This window comes from Myzus persicae, unplaced genomic scaffold (assembly GCF_001856785.1).
Source record: "Myzus persicae strain clone G006 unplaced genomic scaffold, MPER_G0061.0, whole genome shotgun sequence".
NCBI lineage: Eukaryota > Metazoa > Arthropoda > Insecta > Hemiptera > Aphididae > Myzus > Myzus persicae.
In genome coordinates this window covers 543,241-569,330 of record NW_019104311.1, presented here as the reverse complement: position 1 = coordinate 569,330, position 26,090 = coordinate 543,241, and the positions used below count along the sequence as shown (strand labels likewise).

The following is a 26,090-nucleotide window of genomic DNA, read 5'->3' as shown; positions in this document are numbered from 1 at the left end:
TATTATTATTATTATTATTATTATTATTACAACGATTATGATTAGTGATTACTATTATTGGCCCGTTACTCGTTTTTATTATATATGTAGGTATACCTATTTTTTTTAAAAACAGTTTCATTTCTCCTCTTCAATTTCCCCGTCCCGCATCCGATGATAAATCAAAAATGGACGTCGCACATCTCTCACGCCGCAGATGATTTACGGGCGACCGTGCAGGGAACGACCTCCGCAACCGCCGCCGCCGCCGTCATTGTGATGGATACGGACGCCGCGCGCCGTATAGCAGCACCGCCGGCCGCCCCGAAAAAAAGACCGAACTGACGGGTGTATTTTTCAAAACTCGACACAAGAGCATGGCCGGTCTTGTCCCTGTCGGTCGGCCCGATCGGACGCGTTTTTTTAATATTAATAATAATTGTTATTTTCCCGCTCGCCGTCTATATACCTTCATAATATAATATCATAATGTATATATAGGTACAGTATATTCCCACCGCCCGCTGCCGCCGACAACCCGGTGACGACGTGGTAATTATACCCGGCACAGTCCCAGATTATGTATACATAACTACACTGATATTTCATATATCATATATATATTAAGAGTATATCATGTCGTATTACATAAGAAAGCTGCGTGTATATATTCTATATTTTAATACTAGTACATAAAATCATCGAGAAAGTATGCAGCTACAAGTTATAAGAACAGCAGTATAGTGGTCCATAATAATTTTTCAATCATCAGCCGGAGAAAATATGTCATCTAATAGTATAGACTCCCGATATTATAATTGAAAATCGATATCTACATGGATTACAATTTATTGTTTTCAAATTAGAAAATAATCCTGGTTCTTAAACTGAAAATATTCATAAATAGGCTGTATAATAGTAATGATGACAATAATACTAAATTTATTATATAGATGCAGAATATGGATTTGGTTTTAATCGTTTGTTTCTGTTCTCTCGAATTTTGGGAGGTCATACAAATCAACAAGTATAATATTTATACGTAAAAATGAAATAAAGTAGTGAACAGAAAAGTTCAAGTTATGGCCGACCTAATTTTTAATGTATAATTTGTTAATCCGGTAAAAAATATTTAAATAAATACGAGAGAATTACTAGAATACTTGAAACACGCGTCATACATTTTAAGGCAGTAAAATGATGAAATAACAATAATTTAAACATACATAAATTACGTTTTGAAATTTAGCTATTGAATTATATTTTGCTTAATTATTTAAATCCATAGTTATAATAAAGTTATAAAGTTGAAGTCAGTAAATTTGCATAGTGTTAAAATTAACGAGAAATTACATGTTTTTATACAAAAGAGTATTTTTTCAACATTGCAGCTCTAATGTTTTATAGAGCATTGATAAACGAATTTAATACAAACATATATATTATATATAGGTACCTACACGCATTTATAAATATTGTTATTTATGGTTATAAGACTAACTAAAATCTTAGTATATGATTTCAGTTTGACAAAAAACTTATGACAAACGAGCACTATAGAAAGGAAAAAATAATTCATTTTCGAGTATTTAGACTTAACTGCCACTATTCATAAAATACTATTTCTCTTGGATGCTTTTATTTGATTAACTCCGGAAAACTAGAAAATTATAAGAGAAAAAGCTTTTTGAAATGCATTATGTTTAAATGAGTTAGTCATTTGCAGTTGAAATAGGAATTAATAATATAAATTAGTGAAAGTTAAACTTTTTAAGAGAGAAATATAGAAAGATAAAAAAAAAGAATGGGAAGAAAGAGCCTTTAAAATATAAAATAAACGTACACTTAACTACCAAAGTATAAGATTTACATAAATTTCAAAAAAATTTTGTAACGGTATACAACAAGTTTTGCAATGGTTCTGTATTTTATACGAATAAATAAATAAATGATTCTTACTCCCAAGTCCCAAGTAACAGTAGATGTGCAGCTTTTATCATGTTTTATATTTATTTATGATTTGTTTAGTAAAATTCTATGGTGAATGACACAATATGAATTTATAAATATTCAAGCCATATATTATTAAATCATATAATTTATTTATTTATTGATGTTAGATTGATAGCTTAACATTCAATATATAGGTAAATACAACGGTATCAGCTATAATATTAATTTTTTTAATTAATAATTTAAATACAGCAGTTGAAAATTGAAATCACATATTATGTACATTTGAGGTATGTACATAATTGGATGATTTATTCAATGAAAATAGGTATTGTATGTTACAAACCTTTAAAGTACAATAATTATATATATGTAGCTACACCTACATAATAATATTATGATCGTGAACAATTGGTAAATAAATTTAAAAATAATTTTACCGTATTATATTACTTTTCAAACCTATATCTACGTTTCAAGAGATGGTTGTAAATATATTATTGACATATACAATATTCCCCAAAGAAGACCGACTCTGACTTTAAATATATGCAAGATCCCTTAGCTCATTCAATAAAAATCATAATTATACGAACTCCGATTATAATAATATTTTTCTAGCACGATAATCACATAATTCATTTGAAACATGTTTTTTTTCTATGTGACATATACCTATTATTATAAAATCCCATGGCACATGATGAGTGTCGGCAAATGCACATAAAACTATAATAAACACCTGTCGAAGACGCACAATGATATATGCGCATAAATAAAAACGGGATTATTAAATCGATGAATTTTGATTTTGTTTTACGATTCTTATCGATTGTCGTGTATTATAGTACACCACGACTATTGTGTTGTCCGCCCACGATCGCAACTGCAGGGCCGCAACGGATTTTGAGACAACTTTAAACGTGCTCAATTCGTTGGTGGTCAAAATTGCTCAATATAATATTCTTGTATATACATATAAATACTCACGCCAAAACAGGTCCATGACCCACTTCGTTTCTGATCATACAATTATAATCAGCTGAAGCAAAATGTTAGTCTATGTATAATAGAATAATATATAAAATAGCTACCCATAATATATTTAAACATAATATACCTATACAAATAAATGAGAACCTATCTAGATTTTTCTATACATTGCTAAATCGTAATATGAAACTACATGTATATCGATACCAATAAGTAATAATAAAATAATTAATATACACAATCATTGCATATATATAGGTACCTATATAGTGTCGTTATTTTTATAAAATAAGAGGAAACCAGTTCCGAAAGCCAGATACATAGAGATTTGTTCGTTTCGAGCACTTTCTCTGTTAGATCTATATGGGATATTCTCGTGATATCGGAGGTTCTATTATAATATGCCTGCAATATGTATCTATATAGTGTATATTTATATATATATTACATGGTGTAATAAAAACATTATAAGGATGTTCAAATAGTTGACATTTCACGGTTAGTTCACGCCGAATATAAATTATGTGATAAAGACTAAACAAACATTATGTGTCTGGTATCTACAATGTTAATAAATTAAGCATTGGTGAACCTACCTAATACATAATATAATTGTAAACATATTTTTCAATATGATAATTTATAATAATGCCATAATTTATTAAAATATAGGTACCTCCTAATCTATAAAGTATAAATTATATTTATTAATACAATATTATTTTCTCAAAATACAATCGGAAGTCATTAAAATTATCTAATCTAAAATAGAATATATGAACTTGATTAATTTGTTTTTTGAATAGATCAAAAAACAAAAATATTGTTAGATTTGATAAAAAAATAATGATGGTCAAAATTTACTGAAATTTAAAATAATATAGTTGGCATACCTATAGTTTTTAAAAACGTTAAAATACGCATTTGGTGATAACTCAAAACGCTCACATTACATAGATAGATATGGGTAGGTAGGTATACTCTCCAGTCTCCACCACGACCAACCAAAAAACTAATAACAATCAGTTAAATAATAGATATTAATAATAATAATACTCTTAATTTAAATTTGAATAAGAATATTTAATTGCGTGGTTTATAAAAATATATTGACATAGCCGTATAGATACCTACTTCAGTGCCTACATAATATTATATATCACTATATTAGTACCTAAATGTGTTTGGTTATAATAAATTATGTAATATACAATTGTTCTTATGTTAAGTACCTGAATTACGTACGACCATGTGACGGTGATGATTAGATTATAATACACAAGAATTTGGTGTATCTCTTTATCCGGATCCGTTAAAAATTAATATAAAAATAATATATTATGAGTATGAAAAACAATATAATAATTATGGGAAAAAAATTACACCGTTAAAGAACCGCCGAGTTATAAAATATTGTAAAAACGTGCCAGAAAAAAAAAAATTTTAAAACGATTATGATAATAAAATATAACACCAGTACGATCGGTGTGTAGTGCGAGCAGCGACGAACGTTCCGTCGGAAAAGCGGTCGGACGACGATTATAGCAACGTGCGAGCGAAAAGTCCGCGACACGCGCGCAACGTTTCAAAAAGCCGGCTCAAATGGTGATGAACCACGGGACCCGATTGGACGGCCGGACGGACTGACATTAATGGCGCGGCGGCACTCAACAGCTGCTCCGTATGCCGCCGCCGCTTTGGACGATCGCGCGCGCACGCACGCGCGCCATCCCGCCGCTGCCGACGCTGCTGCAGCAGCAGCAGTAGTGCCCCCGCGCGCCCAATGATAACGCACCGCTATAATACGCGCGTTCTTATCAGCGTCCCCACCCCGCCGCGACGGAAAACCGTTGGCTGGAATATACCTTCCCCTATATATTATTGTAATACCGACAATAATATAGGCGCTTTTCCCCGTTGTCGACACACAGTCAGCTTTACATTTACCCATCGCATCTGACGACCGGAAAATATAGATTTATAGCTCGGCACGCGCGTTCTCGTGTTGGCACCAACATGTATATAGGTTTGGTATAAAATATATATTATCATTCACAGGTAATATATATGTATGTATATTGCATATATCTGTCTATACATGGTATTTCGGAAAATTAAAACATATAATATATAGGTACAACGTGATTTAACCAAACGTTTTCGATATATTCTATCTAATATTTATGTATAGATATAATAAATTATCACTGTCAACGAGTCAAATAATATTATATACGTGCAAATATTAGGTACCTATATACGATATGATGTGTGTGTATATTATTATCATTATTATGTGCTATTTAGCCGCTATATTTGTATAGCGTTACGTGTTTATAATAAATAATAAAATACCAAATCGGTATCTGTACTTGAGTACCTATATCTATATGGAGCTAGAAATGTAATAACACTAAAAACTCTCAAAAATATCCAAAAAGTTAAAATAATAATGCATTTGTAAAAGGCGCCAAGTATTTCTTGTATTTTTAAAAAATTGCTCATTTAATATGTTAAAATCAATCTTCTAGAATAGTTTCAATCTATACACGCTTTCGCATCATTCTGAGAGTATGAAATCATCTACTCGTATAAATTGATATGGATACCAATATAAATTACGAGTACAATTGGCTAAAGGCACTATATTATATCACATCACTTGTCTCATACTTTTCGTTAAAATTTTGGAATTTACAATACGTATCATTAATATAATTATTCAATTTATGTACTTGCAACCACAATGAACTACTCCATATTCACTACTTAATTTTCTGTTTTCATATTACTGTGTAGATTGTTATAATTATCACTGTTTTATGTATTGGGTACGATTACTTATAATAATATTCTATTATTACTTGTATAAAAATAGGTATTATTTTATTACAAATTTAAAAATCCTAGTTATAATATCAACTAGCTTAAAACTTATAAAATGCACGAACAAATTTAATAAATGACCTAAAGCAAGAATGGTCGAAATAAAAAACTTCACGAAAACGTCGATGATACAAGACGATCATCGCATATCAAGATTTTGAAAAGAGTGCTAAGTATGGAAATTGAAATCCCCGCTCTACAGTGATGACCTCTACGTATAATCATTTTTCAGGATTCTATAAATTAAAAATACGTAGGACGTAGTTAAGACTTGTGGGATGTTTGATTCGAGTGAAAAGTAAAATATTATATTATACTGCAGTAAATATTTTTAATAGAATTTTATAATAATAAAATCATTTTTTAATTTTAAACTTTGAATAATCACGCGTATAATTTATTATAAATTACAATCGTTTATTTCGTTTCTTATATATTTTATATTTTTTCTATTTATTATTATAATAGCTATTTTTATTAATATGCGTTTTGGATTGGACCTAGACTATTATATGTTATTTTAACATATTTAAAAATTAAATTAATAAATCATTATGATGTTAACAAGTATAACGACCAATTATTTCTTTAATAGCATATTCATTAACTGTGGAAGCTCGAAGGCTACTGGTATTTATTCCAAACCATATATTATCTATATATGCATCTAATTAAGAGATTGATACACATAATGTATACAACTATGAATTAAATAAATATTTGCTTATAACTTTATATTCAAGCAATAAGACTAAATTAATGGAACTTATTAAACACTAAATTTAAAAATGCCATATCTATAGGTATAATGAATAGTTTACCTGATCATTCTTTATTTATGTATGTATATTAACATGATTAAAAATGTAATAACTCAAAAAAATAATGAGTTGAAAATAGATTCATTATTAAATAAATTATTGTTTCAAATAACATTTAAATTTATACAAATAATTAATAATAGGTTATGGTAATATAACTTTGAAAAATATTGATTTAAAAATAAATAAGGTATAATCCTGTAATAATATAATGACAAAAATAAAATATTACTATCATAATATATATTATTCAATTTGTTTGTGTGGTATACATTTTTCATTCCATATTCCGTATTTTTTTTATTTTTTTTTTTTACTTTTTAGTCTGTTTTTTTACTTATAGGGGGATATGGTTGGTTCGTAACACGTGTATGTGAGAAGTAGATTCGTTATTAAAACTTAAAAGCTAGGTCACTTTTTTGGAAACTAATGGCGACCGCCAACGCTTGATCTCAGTATAAGTTAATGACTGTGGCCAACCACTGTGCCACACTAGGGCCCCTTATATTTTGAATTTCCTCTTCTGAAGCAGTATATTTTTTAGAAAACTTTCATTTATGTTTTTATACAAATGTATAAAAATCGAATTTCGAACGAGTTATTAATTAGTTATACCAAACTTCTGAGTAGGTATACAAAGATTAAATTAGTGGAGTAGCAAGTGGCACTGCATAAGCATAACATGTGATGGGAGTTATATTGAGTTCTGTTAAATGACAGTTTTAATGACTATAAAATTAAATAGGAACATATTATACAATTAATACATACTAATATATTATACATTATAACTAATTATAAATTGATTTGTGTGAAATCAACAGCTTTTTTATTCAAATTAAGTGCATGTACATTATTGAAATTATATATGTTAATCATAAGTATTCTACATAATTGAATTATAAAGTCGTTTTGACTGCCACTGAAATAGAGCTTTTCGTGTCAAATTACTTATAGAAAATATATAAAGGATTTATTTTTATATAAATATCAACTAGTAAGTAACTTCATCATATAACTTAGCGGTTTTCAGCCTCTTTATGTACTCGTACCACCTACACAATTTAAAAATAGCCATGTACGCCTTAACTAAATAACTTAATTTTTTTTGCTAATCAAAAATGGATACGTTTTTAACATGTATGGAATTTTACAACTATCAAGTTATGACTAAATATAACTCTGCAATTATTATTTATATTATAATTATAATAAAATTAATATCAAATAAACCAAATAATATTTTATATGAACAATGATTTATTGACTATTCAATTTTTTTATTAAGGGAGATTTTCTTCACGTACCACCTATATGAGCCTTCCTTGTACCACTAGACACTAGTGGTACGCGTACTATAAGTTGAGAAACGCTGAATTATAATCTATTAAAATATAGTAGTCAACATTCTTGCGTACACGCCTATAAAGTAGTCAGCTGTTACGTATAAAATTGGGAAACATAATAATGTAACCATAGTATAATAACTACATGAATGCTGCAGATTGTGTCATTTTGTGACTTCATAACAAAAATAAATGTTATAATAACAGTGGTTTTTTTTATAACATGATGTGCCCACCGACATTTATTAAATAGTTATATCAGTATATCTCTTATACAATAACAAGGAACATATTAGACAATATATAGTATAAGTTATATCTAAATAGTATACAGAATAATAAACTAATATGCACCGGAGTTAAGTGAATTTAAAATAATTAAAATATAATACATATAGTGAGTATAGATAAAAATCTGAATTATACAAATTCAGAAATTCAGAAAACACTTGCGGTTTTAGAGTTAGGAGTAATTAATATTATATTTATTATATAATGTACATGTCTATATAAATATTATAACATAATTTTTTTTGTTTAATGATCATTTTTAACATTGATTACAAAGGTCATTAGTTATTCTTACATTTATTTAAACACCAAACTCGTCAAAGCAATAGTTATCCTAATTTATAGCTACAATTTTTTTTATTCGCAATTAAATATTTTAATTTGGTTACATTATATTTTATTACTATATATGTACCTAATGTATCTACCTATTAAGAGTGTAAACACGTTGCTCCTAACATCGTCCTGTAATATATGTAATTGGCAATAATATTTATTATATAGAATGATTCATTTAACACATACATATTCGTACTATCTTGAAAAGTATAAACGTTATTATGTTAAAATATTAACATAATTTAAATTCATTGCAAAACAACATTTTTGAAGAAAAAAAATATATGTTTTTACTATTTGTTTTAAAGTTTTTATGATTATTCAAGGTAGTGCCGTGCTTACTTTGTCCATATAAACTTAAAATATTTATAAGTTATAACTCTTTCGAAATTCGATTTGCATCTATCAAAGCACTAAAAAAAATATTTTGCTTCATAATATAAAATTAAAAATGTTTATGCTGTTATTGAAAAAAGTATAGAAAAACTCAAAAATAATACCGATAATATTAGTAAAAAAACATTAAAACATTTTAAAGCTTTACATTATATGATGTACTAATAGTTTACATCAAACGGCCCCTGCCCGTTAATTACAATAACTAATGTAGGTATACATTATATATACCTATACCTATATATTATAATGCATAAACATAGCTATATAAATCTAAGATTATAGGTTGCGTGCATATATTATAGTAGACATAAACCTACAGTCTTGTACACTGTAGTACAACTGTCTGTTATCGACGCGACGAGCATCAAGTGAATAAAACCGTCGTCTATACATCGTATTATACCTACATATGTTTTAATACAAATTTAATGTTTGGCGAAACAACCGTCGCCGATGTTACAATGACCTACAGTATGCCTATATAGGTGTATAATATAGGCATACATAGCAGGAGTTGGCGTACTCAGTTGAGGCTTATTATGCCCATTGTTTTCTTACATCATAGCGAGGTAATTAAATGGCAAACAATATTCGTTTTTTTATATATATGTAAGTATATTACATTTATACATACAAATTAAACACACGCGGTGTGTGCGTTTATAAGTAGATACATACGATTATAAGTGTTATAACGAGTGTGTATCTATAATACGCACACGACAAATTGTAGCACAATACTGCAGGCATCATACGCATATTGTTTATTTATATATTTTTTCGCTCTCGATAAATACGTTTTATATACAGCGCAACGACGAATCGAAGATTCTAATAAGTAAGTTTATTATACAAAAATAGGTACTAAGGATATACAATTTTACGATAAAACGGCGCTACACTGATTGCGCATATATTGACTGCAGATGATGTGATAAGTCATTATATTGATCTATTACCTATGCTATTTAGTGTTTATGTTATATGATACTTTTGTCTATATTCATCAAACTTGCACGTAGACTTTTAAATAATTATTCGATCTCAATATTTAGGCTATATAATATTAAATAATAATGACTTATATAAAAACGACAAACGACTATTGATTTCAATACTAAATAATATAACAGTTTATTTTACACTTATAATAGTTTAAAAGTCGAATTATTTAAACCAAAAAAGCTGAGAACTATGGCACTGAAACTACTCGTATATGAAGTATCTAAGGGGATAGCAATCATCACCCACATATACAATAAAGACACAAACCCTTAAAAGTTAGAATGATATTCCCCGTCATATCACAACTGCACGTTTTCATAATATAATAATACTATAGTCTATAGAGTGTAAAAACATAATATACGCGTGACACCACAAAAGACCCCCCGAAGATAACGCTCTATAAACAGAAAACACACATCTCGAAGACTCGCAATAGAACGTCCTTGGGTCATATACACTACATTGTTTTCTTAGGGTATTTTTCGACGTATTATGTGAATTATCTGATATAAATGAAAAGAGATACCGTTATACTGTAAATTCAATACAGTCTATACAATATTGTTACTGACTTAAGATTGCTTTCATACAGTTTATAAAATACTTAATTCGAACACACAATACCAATTGCATACATCAAATAAATACTTATTGAATGGCCGCCTATATAGCACTTATCGAAAAGATATACATTGCCGAAGATAATCTTTTGAATGATAATAATATGGTTCATAATCTTAGGATTTATCATGAGTCGGTAGAATTATACCAACGTGATTATAACAATATCACTATAATGTCACTATCCTCTAAATTATGTAGAGAACTAAATACATCAAGTTTAAAATCTTTGTACCTTAAAAATATTTGTTTATTAATGTATAATTTTATAGATGACATTGCTGTACAAAGTCATAATTATTCAACCAGACTTAAATCTAAGTCAAATGTCATTGTTCCAAAAATTAGAACAGTTTTTGGATAGCAATGCCCTTAATATAAGTTTATACAATTTTTTATGTGATCATGGTTTAAATGTATATAATTTCAAAAAAATTTCAATTTATAAAAATCATACAAGTACTTTAATTCAGTAATTTGTTCATATAAATTTAAAATTAATTTAATCTGTTATAATTCCTATGGTTAAAATTTGTTTCTAACCATATTATTATTTATTGAACTCTTTCATCTAGCACAGTCATAGGCTTTTGAGGAGATCCATAAATTTTAAATTAAGCTCATGCTAATATTGTTATATTGTATTGTCTTTTGATGGAAATAATTAACGTATTATCATTATTATTATAACCTACTCTGTTATACCTATACGTCATGTCGAACGAGTAACTACCTAAACCTAATAGAATCTCTAGCAAAATTAAAAAATATAAATAAAAATGCACTCAAATATCAGCTTGAAATAATTCGTGATAAGGCGTACATCGCTTAAATGCAGTGTTTTTAAAGCAATTGAACTTATGACTATATTATATTGTGGACTGTGGTATAATATTTTGCACGCGCCCGTGTCAACCTTCTGCACATCGGTATAGTAGTTGCATCGCTCGAATATTCGTATATATAATATGATATATACTATATATACTATTACATTTGTCGAGGCGATCACCTTTCGTTCTCAAGGTTATAAACGATACAATAATCTGTTTGCGATCAATAACAATTTTTGAAATCCCCCAGAGTGCCAATCAGTATAGACAGAGTTAAATTTTATTGAGACCAAAAGTGAATATAATTTAATATAATATAAAAATGGCACGGCAACAGTATATTATACTATATTATTTTATCGTGAACGTCTTTCTTTTTATTTGCAAACTATTTTATTTTCATTTTATAGTATTATTCCACATGAATACATATATAATCCCGACCCAACACTACCACCAATCAAAAACCCTATATATATAAATGTCGTATATATTATATATCTGTCCTCTCTCTCTCTCTCTCTCTCTCTCTGTATAGGGTGAATTCTGAAATTCGGCGGGACATAATATATTACTAAAATTTTAGCTCTAATTAATTGTCTGTCAACCTCAGCGTTAGCACATTCATCTCCAAGCCGTTTCCCGCATGCAAGTGAAATATTCTCCCCTATTGTACTTTGATATTCAATTATTTTATACATTGCAGCATTTGTACAAATTACTTTTACTGCAAATATTCTACGACTTTATATATTATAATAATTTAATTGTTACCAACGAATTTAAAATAAAATAGTAGGTTACTGTATAGATACTGTTGTATATTTGAAAAATTATATTATTTTTATAAAATAAATTAAAAGGAAATCTATAGTATTGTATCAAAGTAAAAATAAAATGCTTTTTTGGATAAAATGTAATATTATAGCACCTTAAACCAAAAATATATTTATATTTTTGTTGAAATTTTGAAGACCATTACATATTGACAATTTAAAACATTTTACTAGATATTTTATGGTGTGATGTAAACATTGTAAACAATAATTTATTGTTATTGTTATTAATGAAATAAAAATAAAACATTGTAAGAAATCTTATTATATATTTGATAGAATAAACCTACATTTTGACTTATGTTGTGTAAATTCCTAGATTAAAACCAACAATTAATAATTCCAATAAAATCAATCAAAACATAAAATCTTCAAAAAATGAGCAAATTATTTTTCTAAAATTGAGTTCAGTTAAATGAAATACTTACTTTGTTATAAAAATCAATAAAGTTATAAAGTAATGCAAAAAGTTTGGTTGACGGTCAGTCTTTATAACTGAAATTTTATATTAAGTAATATTTAAAAAAAAACCATAGAACAATTATAATAATCCTTAATTTTTTCGTTTGAAATTATTATATTATTAATTATTACCTGGAAAAATAAAAAAATATACCTATGTGGCTATCAATACTAAATACTAAGATAATGCTGTGACATTCAAAGAGATTTCTATCAGAAGAATGTTTCAAAATGTTACTAACAATAAAATAGCTGTACTGTAGCATTTATTTTTCAGAAGAGAGAAAATGTCGACAGAATTATAAAATGTACTTATATTATTCGATTCACGTAATATATCCGTCGAGTTATACGGAACAACCAAAGATCGCTATTGACTATTGTCCGAACGGCTTTTCCCGGATCGGCCCGCGGCAGTCGCAAAACGAAACGGAAGTAAAATTTAAAAAATTTACGTCGTAATCGCACTGGTTCGAGGTTCTGGTTTTGTTAATTCCGAGCTCCTATATACATACATATATATATTCGATAACTTATAACGCTCACATACCACGCCTACGATATCTGGATATGTATAGGTACTATTTCAATACCTATGTATTATATTATCTAAAATATCACACCTTCAAAATCATGCACATTTCCCCGCTGCGCAGTTCCGTATCGCCGTATATTTGCGGAAACTCGTCGCCGCGTCCTCTTCCCCCGTCGAGTACCTATATAATAATTTATAGTACAAACAGGTACGAAAAAAAAAATTACCCGGGATACTTAGATCTGCGGCGTCAACGTGCTTCACTCCACTGACGCGAGCGCGTGCGTTATATACACGGTATATGCACGATTATATTATTATATACAATTTTATGGTGACTACAATACACTATAGTAATATATATATTCCACCACGACCACTATTATATTATGTCGTATTATATACCCATAATACCTATATACCTATGTCATTTGCTGCGCGTTTAACTTCTGCGAAAGTCTAATAACGTCGGACGCCACTGACGGCGGCACGTTCCCGTCGACGAAATCGTGTATATATTTATACCGCGGTCATGTCCACATCGGTATACCTAGGTATCTATATAACAATATTGTATTATTATATTATTTTATATTATATACTTACAAATTCATAGTCCGTCTCGCGTTCATGATGTCGTTTATATATAAATGTATAATACATAGGTATTATATATATATTATATATATCATATACGACGACGACGGCAATAATAATAATAATAATAATAATAACACAAACGCTCGCACGCACTCGCACTCTATACGGACGAGACGAGTCCGGCGGCTGCGGTGGTGGTCATTACGTTTGCCACGCACGCCCCGTAATTGCCTCGCGAGTATCGCGGCGCTAATGGCGCCATGTGCCGCGCGCGTCGACTCGCAACAGCGGCGACGCGACCAGAAAGACGACTATCTCTCGGTGGCGTGACGTGACGTGACCGCTCGGCTGAAAGGGGGACATCGGTTTTAACGCTAAATCTTTGGACGCGAATCGTACAGATTTTTTTCACTTCTTATTCTCACCGCGCACGCATATACCCGCAACTACCTACATATATATATATATATATATATATATATTATGCTATTATTATTGCGACGCGACGCTCCGGAGATTTATATATTTTATGCATGGATCGAAAACGTATAGGTATGCATTGTACACCGTGTTTTTTTTCTATGTATAGGTACCGTACGAAAGTATTTACTGCGCTCTTATCGACGGTAAAATATAGGCATAAGACGTGTACGTTTTGTTAGTGCCGTCCGGTTTTGACTTAGGTTTTACCCGTCACTACAACGGCTGCAGTACGATATTGAAACTTTTTATTTTGTACTTCATTCAAAATGTTTATGATGGTATTATTATAATAGTATAGGATGTCTACCGCTGTTACATGTAAACTCGTACATCCGATTATCGTTGGCAATATCGATTTTCATTCCAAAAATATCTAATGATATACTTGAGTATCGACGCACTATATATTTTGTTTTCTTTCTCTGACCCGAGTGCAACATGCCAATTTTTCGTTAAGCAGAATGAATCTCGTATTCTTGTGATGTTAAGTTTAATATATGAAAATTGAAAACATTGGGTATCTTTCTGTATTTGTATTCATGTGATTTTTTTACAATATATCTTCTTCAATTTTCATGTAAGTTACAAGGATGTAAAATATTCAATTATTGCGATATGATTAATTTATGCTTTAGTAAGACGAAGTCGACATATTGAGATACACACTTAAGACGTTATGGATAGACGATTTTAACCACATAATATTAAGACTAAATAATCTAAAAGAAATTAACTTAAATGTGTATGTATATTTGCATTAATCATTCTTAAACAATTGTATACATTTTAAAATGTAATATATAAATCAGTTCAGTTACAGCCAAGAAGTAATTTTATATACACAGTAAAAGTTGCCGTTTTTATATTTGCAGACATACTTGTTCCCTGTCTAAACTCTAATATATATGTTAACACCTAACACTTGAAAACTTAAAAGAAAATATTGTGATTATTAATTTTTTTAATAAATAATACACCACAGGACTTAAACTCTATTAATTGGCTATCAGATTTGTAAGAAGCTTAAATAAACCAAACACTTCTAGGGAAGACAAATAATAATCTTTATGACATAGTGATAAAGTATCTAAAATTACATTTGAAAAATGTTAGAAAAAAAAATTATTGACAAGCACAAACATGGTTGATGTATATAACTACGAGTAATAGTGTCAACACTTGAACGAAGGGATTGCTCACGCGACACCTAACGGAGACTTTATACAACCTCAATGGCTGTTACACATCCCTGATGACAGAGGTCGTCCTGGTCTCCACTGCCCTTAGTAATATACTTCGTTTTTATTTACCACCAACACCCCCTAACGGATCAACCCTCAAACGAGGGTTGCAAAGTCGTATTTTTATTATTCTAAGAATGATACCGTCGGTTTCAGATACATTTTTTTACTAAACACGTTTTATTTTATCTACTATTACCGTTTTCAAACAAGTTAACTTAACGTCTTTACGGAATCCGGTACATTTGTCCGGTTTATTCCCTGTTTACTCTTTAAAAAAAACAAGTATAGGTAGGTACGTGTCTTAATAATATATAACAATATAATAGGTATAGTGTATACTGCAATTATCTGTTCACAGTTTTTCTACATTCCACTATGGAATTAAAAGAACAAAATACTTAGAACAAAATTAGCTAAACAACATTAAAGCGTCTTTACCAATAATATATTATTATACAAATGTTTTATGAATTGAATTAAATTAAAATTTATTTAATTGCCAAGTTTTTTATATTATCATTATTTTTAACAATGACAAATATAATTCATTTAATCGTTTGTATCCTTAAGTGCCTCCAATGGGCGGTTTTTTATCTCCTGCCACTCAAGCCATGTCACCTCCATCACATACGCTTATTGTATAATTATCTTTACAGATTGTGTATTTTAATAATAAATGATAAAAAAAAATAGTCGTTTGTATAATAACATCAGTACCTATTCTACATTAAAATCTTCTAAGTAATGTTTAAGTTTTACTTTTTGAAGTATCAACAATAATATTATTAATTTCAACAGATAAGTATCAATAGATAAAAAAAAAATGAGATGTCCTAGCAAATCGTCAATGTTAATTGAATATCCTATAAATATTTTAAGTAGTTATACGACACATTTTTTTTTAAAAAACAAGAGCACATCGATTATTTTATACAGAAGTACCTATCGTACATTTTTTTTAATGCTACATATTTATTTTAAATCACTATTCACGATATCAGCTAACAATTCGATGAATTAATCATGGCAATAACGCAAATTGATGTAGGATTTCAATCTTACTCCTAAATAAGTCCAAATATTGTACTTCCTATTTGATGATCATTCATTTTTGTCACCTTTCCGGGCTTCCGGTGATTTGGACATCTTTTTACGCACAACGTACCTACCAATAAACATATATATATAGACAATACGGTCAACCCATTTAATTAAAAATGTTTAATCTTAGACAATACATCTTAATATTATAATTTATGTGCATGTATAATTTACAACTGACTACTTTATTTTCGAATGACGATTTGTCGACAGAAATAAAATAAAATAATCTGATAGCAATCAATCATCACACCGGATGTCTTTAGTTCGAAAGAGTATAAGACAATTACTAAAGTAATTTAAAACTATATACCTACGTCCTACACTACTTCCGCATGCCAGTGGTATGCGTGTGTTTAATTTTAAATTAATATTTTTATAATTTTTATAATGTTTTGTTATACGCGGAGTCGGCGTACCTACGTAGAACACGACTACACGAGAGTACCTTTGTGTGTGACCTACCTATAGTTGTTGTAGACGATAAAAAAAAGTTTTAACCGAAAAAAATCGTTTCACATATTATAATATTATAATAATACGCGATATAGGCACATGACAACAACAACAACAACAACAACAACAACGGCGCAACGCGTAGGTACCTAACATAAAATGAACATACTATTATTATTATAACATTATACACGCTACAACTACAGCTGAGTCGGGTGTATATATGGATCGGACCGACCCATTTAAAAGCAATAAAAATCGCGTCGAACATTGTAAATCGGCGGCGGCGGCAGTAAATCGAACGGACGGTCGGCCGGGCAAACGCCGCCGCGCCGCAATCGTGTTCCGCGTGTCCGCTGTACCTACAACAGGTCGTAAATATTGTCGGCGGCGGCTCTTCGGTTTTTATCGTTATTTAAATGAGGCCAGTGCACACACGACGGACCGTCGTCGTCGTCGTCATCGTCGGTGCACGTTAAATGTTGTACTCTCGCGCGTGTCCGAGTACGTGGACGGGGCGCGGGCGAGCGGTTAAGTATAATATTATTATTATTATTGGTATTATTGTGGGCACCAGACGCGCGTATTTACCGTTCACCTCCGCCACCTCGTTACGTTATTATTATTATTATTATCATCCTATTGGGCGTGATTATAATATTATATTTTTTTTAATAGCTCGTTTTCGACTGTAAAAAAGTCCACGAGACCTATGCGAACGGCATCTACCGCCCATTTCATCGGGGCCGAAGTTTGCGGAGTGCACAGATGCAGCGCCATCTGACGGTCAACGGATGCTTACCGGTCTTCCGTCTAAAGTTCGAAATTTCACGAGTCCGCCCACGCACGCACCCTGCACATCAACGACTGAAGTCTATGACAACGACAAGTCATTCATGTGGCGTATCGCGAAAACCGCTAATAATATTTGTTTAACGATACACCTAGCCCACCTACGGATCTATCAAAAATTATTAAACATTTCTTGATCTAGAGTTTTAGAATGACATGAAAATTATTATATTAATTGTATCAAAATCATCGCGTTTCAAGTGTCACACTTAAAAGACAACAGTCATAGTTAAGTGTCAATATTGTATTCTAAAGTAAGGCATGTAAGGTAGAGTCTCCAATACACCACGAGACTTTCGTTACGAGATACTAAATGGGACCACCTCCAAATGCTTTTAAACACGAGAGGCTAAATGGGACCACTTCCCAATGTATCTTCTTTTAACCACAAATAATAAAATTGTGTAAACTTAACTTTTTTAACAGTTTTAGAATTTTTATACAAGATTGTGCTTCCATCAGTAATTCAAATTACTATTATCAAATTACAAAAAAACTTTCAAAGTTGATGTTATTTAAAAAAAAAAATTGTATAAGATCTTTAATGTAAAATGACTTAACGTTATCTATAAATGTACCTACTTACAACCATTTTTTATAAATTCACTTGTCTTCGGATTAGTTTTAAACCATATGAAGTTCACTAAATGAAAAGACATTAGGTAGATGTTAGATAATAATCATTTTATGATATCATATAGTCATGTTCCTATGTTAGACTGTGTTCTCAAAATCAACTGTTTATCACTAAACGAAAACCGATCGTATCATTCCAAAGTTAAAAAATTAAATATTTTTAAAATTAAAATTAAATATTAGTTATTACTATAACCACCAAAAATGTATTTAAAATATATTAATGCAATCCCCAAATATAATACGATCATATTATTGTTTTATAGCGTATAAACAATAAATAATTGTAATGTACTCACATATTAAAAAACTGCATTTTTATACAGGCTGTAATATTTAAAAAAAACTAAATCGAAATTTGAGTTTTTATAATGAAAACAATACTCTAAATAAAGGGAGTAACTATAAAAAATAATTAAATTTGATATAAAAAAATTATGTATAATAAATTATATTTAATTCTAGGACTTGTGTTTTAAATTCAAATTAAACATGACGACTTTGTCTCAAAGGCCATTAAGTTAGTGTTAATATAAATAATTATACAGATTATATATTATATATGATTGGTTATTATATAATGCACCTATTATAAGTATAAAAACTACTTTTTTCTTTCAAAAGAAAGATACTTTGTCCTGTTATAGTAATTGGTTTAGGTATAATATATAAAGGTATAGGTACCTATATATTTGCAAAAATCGGAAAATTAGACCTCTCTTATCACAATTGATAAATAATTTTAATGTTTTTCATAGACAAATGATTATAATATTTGATTAGAAAAAAATAGTTAATATGATGGGTTTTGTCTGAAAAACCTCACTTTCCATTTACTGATGCTTGCTTCAACAGAATCCACTTACTATTTTAAAAATAAATTATAAAATATGCATTGGAACAAACTATCAAGATATAGAAGTACCTATATAATTTATTATAATATACAATAAAAAAATATTATAGCTTACATTTTTTTATCGTATTATGTTTAATGTATCTATAGGCAGATGTTTGAAACACACTGTATCATTGGCAAATATATAAGTAACTATAATATAGAAGTGGTAGGAGTTATTGCAGATTATAACGATATTATACATTTCAGTCTTTTAATATGAATTTCCTAATTATATTTAAGATTTTTGAATTTTTACTATTCGCTATATTTGTTAGTAAATAAATACTAATACTTGACAATAACTTAATATTAACACCACTGACTGTGTTACACACGATTGGAGAACCAATAGTATGAAGTACAGAACGTTTAAACTGTTTAAAGATATACCTAAATTATTGTAAAAAATTGAGCCGCGCTAGAACCGAAACACGTTGTACGGAGTACGGACCAGTTTAATTTGAAACAGATAGTCGACGGAAGAGCTCTACGTCTGTCACATGTTTTTGTATATTAATCCATACAAGAAAAATACTTCTATATAGGCCACCTTCAGGCACTTAGAATGTGTTATCATGGAATGCGTATAAGTATACTATATTACTATCACGGTTATCAAGAATAAAATAAAACCATCTGTAAAAAAAAACATGAAAACGAACTCTTTTAAAATGTGTTTATAGGTATTAAGTAGGCGGGTATGATGTACATATATATTATCGAAAAACAATTTATACATTTCCAGAAAAAGAGATAACTTTATATTAGTGCTGTACACATTGCATTTTCGTATATACAGTAGTTCAAGCCGAGTTCAAGCTCTCTCAGCAACACGTAAATATTAGGGTGATTAGGGCTATGGTATTTCGTCTTCGGTTTTAATGACAATAATAATAATTATTATGATAAAAAAAATATGTTTTTTGACATAAAATTTTCACGAGCCATTAAGTATGCCGCAGCTATACAAGCAGCAAATCCAACTTTTACGAGCTGTTTTGTCACCGCGAACGCATATACTAGTATAGGTATACAATCGTATAACTACACCTCGAAATCGCTCGAGACTAATCGAAAAATCGACATGATTGTATACGACTATAATATATTATAATACGGGTTTCACATACGCATTATTCAGATAATATTATGAATAAAATTTCGAAATAAGATGCGTCCACGTGTAGCAATGGCATTTATTATATATATATATAATATACATGTGCTGTGGTGTGCATGGGAGAGTTAAGTCTGCATGTCAACGTCTGCTGACACTCGAACCTCCTATTTCATTATGGCTGGCCAACATGGCTGTGTGTACTCCGCGAGGTCCCGACGCAGCGGCGGCGGCGGCGGCGGTGAAACAGCAGCTGTCCGTTTGCCCGAAAATTACGAGGCCGCGTTCACACGTACTCGCGCGACCGGGTTTGACAAACGATATTATTATTATTATTTCAGTACAGTTATAAGCGAATACCGTCGCCGTGACCTTAATCCGGTATAGTAGTGGTATAAATAAAGATGTGGTATAATACAAATTATTAAAAACGACTAAGTCTACGTGTTGTAAATTTTATAAATTTGTTTGTACGTTACCCGCAAAATATTTATTTCTGATTAATGATTATAATATACTGATGAGCGGCTCTATTCGGGCGAGCGAGATATGAGAGAACGCGGTAATATGATAGACGTACACAACTGCTGACTGCTGACTGCTGACTGCTGACTGACAAGTGTAGGTATAATATAGCATAATTTTATAAACTTCAAATTTAAGAAATCATTTATCATCGACACGTCCTTATTACGATATGCGTGTATAGATCAATCTCAAACGGTTGGAAATAAAAAATGTTACATAATTCAAATTCAAGATAACGGAGAATCATTATTCACTATCGAACACGCGCACGTCGTATACAAATCAGTACAAGATAGGTACTTATATATAATATTATGACCTAAAATAGTAAAGTTTTGAACAGAAAACACGTATGTACAAAATGGTGCTGAATATGCTCATAGCATACAATACAATATCCTGTATTCTATAATAATATAATATAATATAATATAATATGTAAAGAAACGGGTGATATATTATGCAGCTATGCAGGTACTAGTAGTTATTTTACAACAATATGAGTTACACTTATAATCGCTCTAAAAAAATGTAGACGAAAAATATGCCTTAAAGTGGTAAAAATTATATACAAATACAAATACGTGGCCTGAGTGGCGGTGATTATTATATAAGTCTACAAGAGTAATATTGGGGCGAGGAGGGTGGTGGGAGAGTAGAATAGGTGAAACGGCAAATAATAAGTGTCGTCGTCGGTTTGTAGTGAATAGACAATTTTTTTTGAAAATTCATCTGCGGCATTGGTGACTAAACCGCTCCAATTAACATGAGAATTTGTAATACATGACGGAGAAAGGAAAAGAGACGGAAAATTACGGGTCGCAAAGAGTTTGGAATGGAATCGCAATAATTCTCATTGTTTCGAAAATATAATATATAAGCTATAATATAATGTAACCGTCTTGCGACCTAAACCCCGCCAACAACACTTCCAACATCCATCGGTGTGGCATGCAACAATTGCGGTCTGGACACGTCGTCGTCGTCGTCGGCGGCGGCAGAGGCAGAGGCAGAATGCTAATTTCATGCCGCCGCATAGGATAGAAATCTCTGTCGTCATCGCCGCCGTCGCCGTCGAATACAAATTTAGCGCGAATTAAATATTAGTTATTACTTATTCTGCATAATATTAACATATCAACAACAAACGATATTGTAATATTAACGATTCCATTACACTCCGCGGTAATTGTATAATTATATCATTTAAATAAACCTATATTATAATATAATATTGTTTATGGGTGTACATATATATATATATATTTTTTCAAAATTTATAATTATAACTTATACTCCCACTCTATCATTTTCTAATACTTTTGACGTTTTCGAGGTCTTAGTATTATATACTAGGTTGTAGGTAGTAGGTAGATACATATACAATAAATAAACAGCGCCAAACCGACAAAAATATAACACACAGACGTTGTGTACACATTGAAAATTTGAAAAGCGTGAAGACACACTGCTGCAGTATTATTGTAGGTGCCTACATGATAATATATTCGTGTGTGCGTGTGCATGTATGTGTACGTGTATATATATAGTGGTCATCAGTCGAACGGATTTTAATATAAAACTACGTTATTTTTATACGAGACACATAGTGATAAATTTCGCGAAATTTATAAAAATACGACACGAAAAACAATTTCATGTTTAGAATTTATTGCTCAGCGCGTAATAAATAAAACGTGTAATAGTGTCATATTATGCTGCGGCCACTCCTATAATATACCCGTGTAATACGTACAATAATAATAATATGTGTACGATTTTATTTATTACAGTTTAGGGCGCGTGCGCGCATGGTTTTATTATAATATCGGATAGGACGATATTGTAAGACAAATGTTGATTTAAGCACGAGATAGTCGAATAAAGTATGATATGGGCAAGCAGAATATATATTATTATTAAACCGTAAAAGTGTTTGAAAGTTAACCGAGCGTGCATAATAATATGTGCATAGTATGCATATACTGCAATGTCCGGTATAGGCGAGCTCGACGACCGCGAGAGATTGAAATAATTGTGTCGGCGGCCCGGCGAGACGGGTGTCTGTCCGCCGTCTACGTATATAATATTATTATCATATTATACACGTTGTAAATATCGCGTAAACGGACGGGCTCGATTGACGTGTCCTATGATTATAATGAATTATTGTGACCCCGGGCCACAGACTGCGTATAATAATTGATTCAAATGTTTTTAACGATATTACGAGAAAAAAATTGTATTAGCCGGCGGAATTTAACGAAAACAAAACAAAGCATATCGAGTGTATGTAGTCGATATTATATAAATCATATTATTAATTTAATTTATGCTATCCGTATAGGAAAAACCTAATTGCATAGTAAACGCCGAAGCACGCCAGCCGCTACGGCGGCGGTGGTGATTTAAATTAAAATATTCAAAGAAGCAAACAAGTTTGAGTCAAACCGCGACTGTGTTATTTTGTATAATATGTATGCACAACCGCAGATCGTGATCAATCTGATTTTTGTGGTTTTTCATTACCCTCCAAATCTCCATCATGGTTACTTATGCTTTTATAAAAATCACACCGTGTTCGAGAGCCCATTAATAAAATAGTAAAACACAAACGGACACCGTACAACCAATAAAATGTGTCCACATCGCGCCTAATCAAATAAGTAGGTATATACTTAGTCGAATCTCATGATATGCATATATTACCAACGTTTAAATTGAATTATTTAATATTAGAGCCAATACGTAAGTATAATGCCAAATACGTGCGATAAGACTGTAACGTTTTGTTTTGTTTAAATTTATTTCAGCTATTAAAGTAATTTTGAAGTAATTATTTCCGCTATTGTTTATTAGTCGGGAATTTGTTTAATAATCATGTATCAGATATCATTATTATGTTTGACGTTTGTTATACTCTATGTAAATAATATGTACACTATACAGTATGTAGTGACTTTGGTCTTCCATATAAAAAAAGTACTTTGGTTCAAATTTCGGTCGAATAAATACACCGACTTGTTCATGATATTAGGTGTGAGTACTGAGTAGATACCGCATGTTAATGTAAGATCGTTATCGTAATTAGCATACTGGTTTGTAATAGAAGTATTTGTACTCGAATAATTAGAATTATAACGATAATATATCATTGAGTGCGAAACGTTTTATTTGAAAACGCGCAGCACAATATACCTATATGAATAAAACCTTTTAACAAATTCTTAACACGGAAGAATGATTGTGTTGGGAGGGGGAGGGAAACGTTAATTACTGTATAGTTGCTTCAGGAGCAGCAGTGGGTGTTAAGTCTAAGCTATTTATACGTAAATTTAGACGCTTAAATTGTCACCTTACAATAGTTTCTTAAAAACCGGTGTAGACTATATATTATTATTTATTAAGTATGCGCGTTGCTGTGTATAAAATATATAAACTGCTGCACAGGCTCTAATCAACGCTGCAATGGTTCCGATAAAAATCGCATAGTATACTAATGCCAATATATACATATATACCTGTGTCGAGAATCGAAAATTTTTTTCAGGCGCAAATCGAGAGAATGAAAGAAAAAATAAGCAAAACAATGACGTATACAATGTATATCGGTGCCAACAGTATAATAATATATGATATTGTTATTGTGTGTGGCGGGCGGCAAGCGGGCGCGTGCGATTCTTTCACTCTGCGGCGTCGTACCTACTCCAAGAAATTCCGACCGGCAATATCATATACGAATCCCCGTGACGAACACTGTTACGACTCGCGATGGGTCTTTGAAAAGAAAGGGCTTTCTCTATACTCTTTGTGGTTTTTTTTTCTTTTGACCTATCGCGTCTACCTGCGGCCTGCACAACCTCCCGCTGCAGGGGGCTTTCGTTCCCCGCCTTCCCCTCGTCGTCGGACCGTCGTCGGACAAATCCTCTGCTGCAGCACACACACGCACACACGGTACCTCCTGTATAATACATGTACACATGCAACACAAATACTCCGGCTGATATGCAGTCGTGTTTTAGGACCAGTTTTCATATATACGAGTTTATAATATTATTATTATATACGGTGTGTTATCTGCCAGTGGGAATCGTTGGGGAGTTAGTATATTTTTTTCGTCTGACCTTGGCGTCTCTCGAAGAATGTATATACATGTGTTTTATACCTACGTACTTATTTATATATATATATTATTTATAATATGCGTTCGCAGGAGTGTATGCCTGTATCATGTACAAGAAATGCGCTACAACAGTGTAGTCTGTAGGTATATAATGCGATCGGTATTGGTATAAGTCGTCGGGTGAGTAATAAAATTGATTTTGGAGGGTGGTGGTGGTAGGGGGAAAGATATTAACTAAAAGTATCTGGACTAAGCACTTAAATAATATACAATTTCAGAGGAGTTCAAATTTCAAACAAATAAGAATATTGGCTTTGAAAAAAAAGTATAATATCGGATATTTAGGTACTTTTTACGCGTCACATAAAATGTATGCACATTTCGCAGCCGCTCGATTAAGGAATATTATTACGATTTCCGAATTTTCCAATATGACTATAATTCCTTCATTGCAACTTGCAATTGTCGGCCTCGCGTTTGTCGCATGTGCGCCTGAAGTTCTCTCCCCATATATACCTACCTATATTAATACGTATATACGACATATATACACATACGAATATAAATCAAACACATCCGGCGCGTTTGAAATAATTTGTATTGTATGTGTGTAGTATATATACTATATATTATTATATTTGTGTGTGTACGAGGCGAATATATCCTAACCACTGCTGCCACCAAAGCACACGTACACGCACACACATATACGAGCGGAGCTCGTGTATAACTGTAGTATGCCTACTA

General features: G+C 30.9%; 1 protein-coding gene across 4 annotated transcripts in view; it reads right to left on the bottom strand.

Moving 5' to 3' along the window:
* LOC111041078 (homeotic protein antennapedia-like) overlaps positions 1-26,090 on the bottom strand; it is a 166,472-nt gene that overhangs the window by 111,362 nt on the left and 29,020 nt on the right. The window contains exon 1 of one of the 4 annotated variants that reach the window (XM_022325232.1): positions 4,158-4,575. The exons of the other annotated variants lie outside the window; for them this stretch is intronic. The gene's annotated coding sequence lies outside the window, so the exon portion shown is untranslated. Of the gene's footprint in view, positions 1-4,157; positions 4,576-26,090 lie in introns of those variants that run through there. 4 annotated transcript variants of the gene reach the window in all.